This window comes from Gobio gobio (genome assembly GCF_949357685.1).
Source record: "Gobio gobio genome assembly, chromosome: 9".
In the NCBI taxonomy this organism is placed as follows: Eukaryota; Metazoa; Chordata; class Actinopteri; order Cypriniformes; family Gobionidae; genus Gobio; species Gobio gobio.
The window spans coordinates 50,338,342-50,349,167 of record NC_137115.1 but is presented as its reverse complement, the minus strand read 5'-3'; positions in this window follow the sequence as shown (position 1 = coordinate 50,349,167).

Below are 10,826 nucleotides of genomic sequence, written 5' to 3'. Positions count from 1 at the left end.
TTTACAGATAAATTGAGCCAAAGAAGAGATTTAACTCAGATTGAAAAGTCAAAAATTACTAAATGCCCATGAGAAGGATGCAATATACAACACTTCAGCTTGTGATTCTTATTAAGTGGGGGTCATTTTTCAAGTCTCTGAGAGAGATCCTGACACCTTGCACTTCTGGAGACTCCAGGTCGGTTGTAGTTCTGGAAAATGGTGGCACTGGAGACTAAAGGGTTCCTGATGGTTTCACACTTAATTTTTCACCTTAATTCTTTTGCAGTTAACATGTCTTTTTTTCGCCACCTGTTTTTGTCTGACCCTGCTGTGCTGACCCAATGAGCATTTCACTGTCCAGTAGTCATGCCTTAACTGCAATTTCGGGTATTGCATTACATGAAGATGGGATTTTTAGGCTTTATAGAAAGATAGGTTGAGAGTGACTCTTGAAGGACCAGCACCACATCCTCTTGCACCACTGTTTGAAGAATTCATCTTCCAGAATCCGACAAGTTTTGGGAGTTTATTTTTAGTCCATCTCTGCATTTTTCGTTTCCAGCCTTCATGAACAATTATCACTTTTAAATTATTAAATACAAAATTAATAGTAGTTATTAAGATTAATGTGGTTTGGAATTGGTAAAATGTGCCTGGAAATAAAAATATGATCAGAAAATCAACAAGCCTAATGATTCTGCACGCACTGACACGAAAGAGTCTGTCAGTTGTTGGCAGGAGAATCGCTATTGCTGAGTCAAATCCATTCACAAACAAATCATGCATGTCGGTTTTGTGAACAGGTGCAATTGATTCATTGAAAAGATCCCATTCAAAAGAACGATTCATTCACAAATCACTAGGTCCAGCAGGGTTGCTTAAAAGGGATAGTTTACCCAAAAATGAAGATTCTGTCATGAATTACTCCCTTATGTGGTTCCAAACCTGTAAGACTTTCGTTCATCTTCAGAACACAAATTAATATATTTTTGATGAAACCTGAGAGCTTTCTGTCCCTCCATTGACAGCTACGCAACTGACACTTTGACACTTTCATAAAGTTTATAAAGAGATCGTAAAACTAATCCATTTGAATTCAGCGGGTTAGTCAAAATTTTCAGAACAGACTTGACTTCTTTAAATGATGAACAGCTTAAATTTAGGCTTTTATTCTTAAAAACGAACATAAACAGAAGCTCAACCGAACCTGAATACAAGAACAAACCTCATTGGTTCTTGCTGAAGCTCAAACGTGATGCGTAACACAAGAACGAACCTCATTGGTTCTTGCTGAAGCTCAAACGTGATGCGTAACACAAGAACGAACCTCATTGGTTCTTGCTGAAGCTCAAACGTGATGCGTAACACAAGAACGAACCTCATTGGTTCTTGCTGAAGCTCAAACGTGATGCGTAACACAAGAACGAACCTCATTGGGTCTTGCTGAAGCTCAAACGTGATGCGTAACACAAGAACGAACCTCATTGGTTCTTGCTGAAGCTCAAACGTGATGCGTAACACAAGAACGAACCTCATTGGTTCTTGCTGAAGCTCAAACGTGATGCGTAACACAAGAACGAACCTCATTGGGTCTTGCTGAAGCTCAAACGTGATGCGTAACACGAGAACGAACCTCATTGGTTCTTGCTGAAGCTCAAACGTGATGCGTAACAAGAACGAACCTCATTGGTTCTTGCTGAAGCTCAAACGTGATGCGTAACACGAGAACGAACCTCATTGGTTCTTGCTGAAGCTCAAACGTGATGCGTAACACGAGAACGAACCTCATTGGTTCTTGCTGAAGCTCAAACGTGATGCGTAACACAAGAACGAACCTCATTGGTTCTTGCTGAAGCTCAAACGTGATGCGTAACACGAGAACGAACCTCATTGGTTCTTGCTGAAGCTCAAACGTGATGCGTAACACGAGAACGAACCTCATTGGTTCTTGCTGAAGCTCAAACCTGCTGCGTAAAACGAGAATGAACCTCATTAAAAATATCTTAACTTGTGTTCCAAAGATGAACGAAAGTTTTACAGGTTTGGAATGACATGCGAGTTAGTAATTAATGACAGAATTTTTATTTGGGGGTGAACAATCTCCTTTATATTTTCCACCCGCACAGTCAGTTCAAACTTGTTTCTGTAGGCCTAACTGAAGATTTTTCACACATTAGCTGCTTTAAGTCACTGAAGTTGTGAATCGTGGGTCCACCCAGGATTGATCCTGCCTTTCACACCCTCGGCGGAGTGTGAATTGAAGCGAAGCTGCTGGGTTAGAGATGTTAGGCTGTGAATGTAAGCAGCTGACAAGCCGTGTTGACCTCTTCAGTTTTGTTTTTTTTCCAGCATGACATAGCCTCTTTTGAACCACAGCCTCTCTAGCTGTCTAGATCTGCACACGACTGTCCTTCTGTGAGTGACCCCTGTAGCTCTTGAGATTTATCAGTATGCAGCAGAATCCTGCTCCTGTTTTCAGACATCGGCATCGGTAAAATTCACACTTCACACATGCAAAAACACCATTGAAAAGGGGAAAAAAAGGATAAGTGAGTGAAAATGCACACATCACACATGCAAAAACATGATTTAGAGTTCATACAAAATGAAATAGAAATATTATTATGTAGAATTTATGTGTGAATATATGAGGAAGCATTTGAAAGGAAAATACTGAAAAAAAAAAACTCAGTTCAGTTATCCCAATTAACTAGTTGCTTATTAGCATGCCTATTACTAGGATATTGGCTGTTTATTAATACTTATAAAGCACACATTAATGCCTTATTCTGCATGACCATATTCGACATCCCGTAATCCTACACTGAAAAAAAGTATGTTGGATTTTCATGATTTAATTGTGTACCATACCAAATCAGTCCCATTTGAATCAATTAAGTTAAAGAAACATAATTTGTTCATGTAACTTCAACATCATGGAATGAATACATTTTAAGTGACCCAATTAAGTAGTCTCAAGGCCTGTTCACACCAGGACGTTTTTTGCGTGCGTTTATCGCCGACGTTTAACGCCTCGTGACTAAACAAAGGGCGCTAATGTGAGTGTGCACACCGACGCGCAAAACGGCAGGCGTAAAAGCGTCATTAAAAAAAAAACGCCTTGGATTCGTTTGTTTGTTTTGACGCAGCACGTTAAAAACGGTCCGACCAATGAGATCGGTGCTTTTGTTCACGTGCCTGGAGCTGCTGAAGTGACAGTAAAACACAACTTGGTGGCGCTCAAGCACAAAACGGTCTTGCCGAGCACACATTGATACGACAAGTAAGTAGACAAAGGCTGAATCCGCAATCACCCCCTATACCCTCAAATAGGGCACTATTTGAAGGGACAGCCATTTGTAGTGGTGTCCGATACCATAGTGGATGTTATTGAGTGCACTCATTCAATCCCACAATGCACCGCAATAACGAGTGTTCAGCCGATGTACACTCAAAGGCTGTCCGACTTCACATACTCGTTTTCATTCACTCATCAAGTGAACTGTATTAGAGGACTAACGTAGGGAATAGTGAATGAGGGTTTAGGGAGCGATTTCGGATTCAGCCAAAGAAGAATATGAGCTGCTAATGCTGCTTGCCAGTAAGCAAAAAGTGTGTGAATGGTTTTGGCAAGCACGTAAATACCGTCTCTCTTCTTCTTCTGAGTGACAAGCGTGTGTCAGAAGCGTAAAGTGCCGCAGCACCACCTTGTGTACCGGGAGCGCAATCTACTGAATTTGCACGTTCACTCGGCGCATCCCCAGTGAAAATTGCTTGGGTGTGAACACTCAAGACGCGCCAAAAAACGTCACGAAAAACGCTGGCGATAAAGGCACGCTATAATCGTCCCGGTGTGTACAGGGCTTCAAAGTGAATTTTATCTGGCTCCCTGACATGATTCAATTTCATATATTCATTCATCCACGTCAATTTCATACATTTTAATGTTGCACTAGCTGACGAACTTTTAACTAGCAATAGCAAACATTAGCTTCTTAAATGCTAAGCATTAAAAGCTCCTTCAGCAAAGCTGTTATGACATTAGTTGTTCTATTCCACAGCCTAAGCAAATGCTCCAATCTTATCCACAATGGTAACCCACTGTAATTTAAATTGTTTTAATAATTTCAACATAATTGAATATTAAACACTATTAAACACAATTAAGTCTCCCCTTCTCATCTTCCTCAAAATACATAAAACAACACTTTCACATACATATAAATATAACAAATAACAGTAAAATAAATGACATATAAAATAGCAACATTTACTCTGTCTTGATTTAGCCATATACAAAGCATGCTGGGAAGTAAGAAGCCCCGCCCAGTTTCAGTTAATGCAACACAAATCCTTCTTGTAATCTCAACACAAACGGATTAAGTAAACTTCGATTTGACTTATATTTAAGTGGATTGAACACAATCAAATTAAGTTAGGACAAAATGTATAGCAATTGTGTTGCTTTAGCTCATTTTAAACAAGCAATTTGAACAAACAGTACACTGTAAAGAAATATTGTTGGTTTAACTTAAGAAAGTAAGTTACGGTTGCCTTAAAATTTTAAGTTCATTGAAATAAAAAAATTGAGTTAATACAATTAAGGAAATTGGTTTAATAAATAGAAACTCAAAATATTATTGTATCTGAACCACATAAATCATTATTTTGTGATAAATCATCAATTTGGCATGTTTCACTGTATTATTACAAATAAAACACAATTACGCAATATGCTTACAAAATCTTTTAATAATATTTGAATAAAGGGTGATGCCGTTTCTCAAATGTTCATTGTATTAACTCAAATTTTTAATTTAATTGAACCAGGCAACTTACTTTCTAAATATATTTTACATATGTACAAATATTTATTAATAAGCAGTAAATTAGGAGTTTTTTGAGGCAAAAGTCATTGTTGATAGTGAATATGTGTGTTTCCCATAGTGTTTACCACAAAATCTGCAAGGAGACTATACAAGTTGCTGCCTTAAAGTTTTAAGCACAATCAACTTGGATCTTTAAGTCATTTCAACTTAAATGACATTAAACTGAGTTGAATCTTGTATAACTTGAAAATCGCTTAACTTATTTTGAGGAGTTAAAGCAATGTAAAAACATATGTTGTAATAACTTATTGATCATTTTTTTAGTGGTTTATTAATCTGAACAATTGTGGTACTGTGATAATTAATAAACAGAAATATACAATCAACTAAAATCTAGAAATATCACTTCTATTACTTTTGTAAATTAATTCTCTACAATACATTATTTTTTTGAATCTGATATAGTAAATCATTTCAGTATTTATTTAAACGTTTCCCGCAATTTCATACTCATTTTTCATTCATTCAAAGCAAAAAGTGCTAAGAATCAAACTTTATTAGGAGTTGTTTTATACAGTTATAGTCTGACACATATACATTAAAACAAATAAAGTTTAGTTTTGAATGGCTGCAAAAGAGTTTAAAAAAAAGTTCCCCGGTAATATTTGATCTTACACTAGCGATCTTTTATAAGCCATGTGGTTTGTTGCCAAAGTTAAGCTGGTGCTTACAAAGGATCTGAAATAAATTAATGGCTCCCAGGTTCTTGTTGCTTCTATTTCCCTCTTGAAGCCCTGTTTGTACTAAGCAAATAATAAACCCAAGCTAAGCATGTGGAGGACAAATGTAATCCAGATCTCTGTAATCCAGTTACTGTGAGACATCCTCTCTGATCCGGATTTACAGTCACAATGAAACACAGAGGGTGTGAAATGTATGCTGCCACAGAAGTGCTCTTCCACACCGCATAGGGATTAAAGCTGCTTATACAATCCTGATATTAACACACATTAATGCATTACAAAACTGGCAAAACCCCTGGAGATATTGGTCCTCTTTCATCTTAAGGGACTGAACCGAAGTACAGGGTTATCCATATTGTGTGATTTCCTCCAGCAGGAGACGTTACTGCACCACCAATGCCACTCAACTGATGGCTACTCACCCGTTTCTGCTCTAGAGGGCGCTGTTGTCCCTTTTTTGTTCCGAATCGTGGGTGGGTAAATGTGTGTGTATGTGTGGGAAAGAGTCTGTCTGGAGAGATGGGGGTCAGATATATTTTGCTAGTACAATTGTGTCGAACTGTCATCTGAGGAGGAAAGTGCTTCAATAGCACAGCGAGTCTGACAGTGAACGCCAGTTTTCCTCGCTTTTATTTTGGCCCTCAGGGTAACATGAGTGATCATTTCTCCCAGACTGGCGGCTGACGTGTCACAAAAAGTGCCTCGCAAACTGCATCATCTAGGATTGATCGGCTCTCTCTTTGTTCAGTAAAACACGAGGTAACCAGATTTCGATTGGACTGTGTTTATAAAGGATGAATTTGTCCCCATGTTTCAAGAAGGAATAATCAGGAAGTAAATAGTGGAGACATGGGGCTAGTTGTCACTTTTCCCTTTATTTCTCCAAGTCTTAGCTACAAAAAAGCTATTGATCATTTCTACCTTTATTGTTCAGGAAGAAAGGAAAAAAGATACATATTAAAGGTGCACTATGTAACATTTTTGCAGTAAAATATCCAAAAACCACTAGGCAAGTGTTATATATTTTGTTCAGTTGAGTACTTATAATATCCCAAATGTTTCCAACTATTTGTAAATGTTTAACCAAGGAACCGGGACGTGTGAGGGAGTCGCCTGTCGATGGCGTCATATCTGCGTTCCCCTCGGTTTCTGGTTTTATTTTGCAGAAACGCTTTACTCTCAATGCAGTGTGAAAAAGTGTCATAGCGGCCGCTGAGTGAACGCACAGAGTAACGTCATAACATCATTTTCAACACACTTAGATGTGTCTAATATGATAAACAGAGCTGCGTTACCTCATACTCATGGCTGGAAAAGCGGAGATGGCGTCGGCGACTGTCGCATAATAAAAGTCCCGCTGCTCACGAGGCGTGTGTTGCGCTCTTCTTATTAACAATCGCTCCAGCGGTTCCTCAGCTCCACAACTCTTGGTCCTGCTCTGCTTCAGACTACAGTAATGTTAATAATCACATGAACATGATTTCTGCCCGAGTCCAATCCCGATTCTTTTCCACCGGCTGTGAGGTGAAGACCACATGTCCCAAGATTCTGCGCTCAAACTTGGCGTCATCAAACTACGCCTTTGTTTTGAATAGGCGACCTATTCGTTTACAGCAAAATCAGAGTACAAGCATGTTTTAGCTTAAAATTAAAAAGACAAGCCAAAATAACAGTAGATAAATATGAATATTATTAATGAACCATTTGGAAAATCAACCTTTTTGAAAAATATTGTTAGCTGATGCTTAACTGGCTGGCTAACTAGCTAGCTGATGCTAATGTGAGGTAATTTTTAAATATAAAGTCCTAATATTTTTATTCAACCAGTTAGATTACATTTGATGGAAAATCAAAAAAAATTGGCGGCGTTTTACCCCACAGACTAGGTTTGAAAAAAAAGTTGTCATTCAGAAAATATAATATTTTCCTTAAATAACAAGTACTCACTAACTATAGCCCTTGCTCTTCTCATATCATATACAACTGTGATGTTCTGCAAAACAGCAAACTTTAAAACACTTTTTTCTAACTGTTAAAAATGATATCACTTAACGTGAAACCCGTTTTCTCTCAGGTACATCACCAGTGTAAGCTTCGCAGTGAAAACTTCTACATCACTCTGGTCAAAGTAGTCCATAGCAACAACAAAGAAGTATCTTGATTTTATCTAGTGGTTATTTGGGGCATTTTACCCCACGGGGGCGTTTTCCTTGACTGGGTAAACCCAGCCTTCTCTGCCAGCGATTTGATTTCGCCCTGCAACTCAGTCTGGAAACCTGTACATTCATTTCTACTGCTTCTGTTTCACTTTTGCAGGAACCAATTACAGACTGGCTTGTTCACCTGGCAAGCTATTGGCAGGTTTAACACGATGACGGATAGAGAAGCGATGGATCGATGCCCGTTGATCACGGCTCTTGTGGTGTGATTGGTTGAAAGACTATCTAATTGCGTACAGAGTCATTCAATTTATGCTCGCTTATCGCCTCTTGTGCAGAAGAAAATACATAGCAGACTCCCCAGACCAATGTTCAATCTTAAATTAAGCTTGGTCTGATGACAGCCAGACAAGCGTTTCCCCCCACTTGACCCTATATGACGCAAGTTGTCACAATAGAAGACAACAATAATGGAACACAAAGTTTTACAACTAGCCCCAGTCTTTTCTTCTTCTCTATTGAGACATATATCTGAGTGAAATGGCCAAGAAATAATGTAGGGCGGGACTTGATTGGATGGTTAGGGTTTGCTATTGGTGGATCTCATGTGAGTGACAGGTTGTCCTGCCCTCACCCCGAAAAACATCGGCGAAGAGAGGGAGGGGGAAGTAATTTTATTAAAAATTACGATGGCACTCAAATAAAAAAAAATGATGTGCATGTATAAATAATTCAAAATATATACTGCAATATTACATAAAAAAAAAAATACTGTCCACTTTGATTTCATGGTAACTTTAATATTGGTGCACTCATTAAAAGGGATAGTTCACACAAATTTAGTCATTCCTCATGCTGTTCCAAACCTGTATGACTTAATTTCTTCTGTGGAACACAAAAAATGGTATTTCGAAGAATATTTCATATAATAAAACAACATTGGACCCCAACCACTTTCATTATACCTTGTGTGTGTGTGTGTGTGTTCAACAGAAATAAGTCACATAGCTTTGGAATGACATGAGCAAACGATAACAGAACTTTCACTTTTGGGTGAACTGTCACTTTAAGACAATAGAACTCTAAGGAATGATCATTATGACATTTCATGCAAATATCCACACAGAAATTCTTTTCCCGTCTTCAGAAGGAACATTTCCTCTCATATGTTTGTTATTTAAAGTCTAATCTGATTGTGAAAGACAATACCATTACAAAACCTCATCTTTTAATTAGCCAATTACAGAAATGCTTAAGGTGAATAACTGCATGGTTGGTACACACCGTTTCACTGAAAGTTCACTGCCTTCTGGGCTTCCGCGTATGATAATCTGATGAGGTGTAATAATGAGTCTCCTAGTGAAATTTCCCTCGATGATATTGGTCAAAGCTTCAAAACTTCACAATGCCTTGAGGAAACCTTTCTGCATTTTGTACAGAGAGTAATGGTCTTATCTTTGAAAGCTTTCATTTATTAGCATTACAAAGTCACCAACTGAAGAAACCCGGAGAGGCAGAATAATTACTGCAGAACCTGAAGGCCACATAAACTCATCAGTACTTTATTATATACACCTTAATAGTACCACGTTGGACCTCCTTTTGCATTCAGAACTGCCTTAATTCTTTGTGGCAAATTCAATAATGTGCTGGAAGTATTCATCAGAGATTTTGGTCTATATTGGCATGACAGGGTCACACATTTGGTGCAGATTTGTCGGCTGCACGTCCATGATGTGAATCTCCCGTTCCACCACATCTTAAAGGGGTGGTAAAACACGATTTCACTTTACTAACTTTAGCTAGTGTGTAATGTTGCTGTTTGAGCACAAACATCTGCAAAGTTACAATGTTCAAAGTTTAAAGCAAAGGGAGATATTTGCTTTTAAAGAAATACATTTCTAAGGACTACAGCAAACGGCCAGTAGGGACTACAGACATTCTTCCAGGGTTGCTGACCAGTCCCAATATTTACATAAACCCCTCCTCTGAGAATAATAAATAAGGGGGGCGAGGCCATTTTTTATTGCTGTGGGGAAGAGTTGTTGCGGTATAGTTAGTAGACTGGAATGTTGTTGCCGCAATGCCGACAAAACGCTGTTATTTTCATTCGGATTGCAGGTCCACTTTGTTCAGCCTTCCTAGGGACGGGGGAGTTAGGGATCAATGGTTAAAATTTAACTTGGTCCCTCATAATTATTACCCAAATCTCGCACTCTGTGCAGCACATTTCACAGAGGAAAGCTTCCACAATCTTCGCGAGTTTCAGGATTTGCAGGATATGCACAACGGCTTGTCCTGAAAGATGGATTTAAAAACAGAAGCTGTTTACGGGCCACAACCTGTAAGTCTGATTTATTTTTCGTCGATGTGTTTTCCTGTAATAGTTCGTATTGTTAATTTCACGTTGTAGCAAGGAAGTAAACAAATGACAACACTGTTTGGCTCTGCAAACCAGTTTGTTAAATGCTCATTCATACTTAACGTTATCCGACAAACACCTAACGTTACAAACTTTTTTAAAATCTCAACAGCGAACTTGGAATTAGTGTAAATTATTCTTTGATTAGAGCTTTTATGTATTGTTTATCTACATGCTTATTTATCTACATGCATGCTAAACATGGTTCTGTGTTTGATTTGGATACTATAGTAAAGCCAATGTTTAGTGTTCGTTTTGGGTTAATAGTTCTTGCGACAGATATTTGGCTATAATCTTTCTAAAAATACAAAAGTAACAGTGCCATTCAGTAGCGATCACTAGATCCGCAGTCTTTACTCTTGAGGAATGAACAGGTTCTGCTCGATCATCTTCACTAAAATTGTCTGGGTCTGATTCGGGCTCAGATTGGTATGGTTTTATTGACACCATTGTTTCTAATACTACCCAAAGCACAGTCTACCGGTAAAGGTAAGGGGCGTGACGTTTCCGACATACGTGCACTAGGCGGTTAGCGAATCACTACACACTGGGCCAGCTAACCAATCTGAGCCCATTGCGTATTTTTGAGGGACTGGCTTCATACAACCCGGAAACCATCAGACCGTTTTTACAAGGAGGGACAGAGCAGTGTAGAATAAAGGTAAAATATATGAAAAATAATGCAATTTTT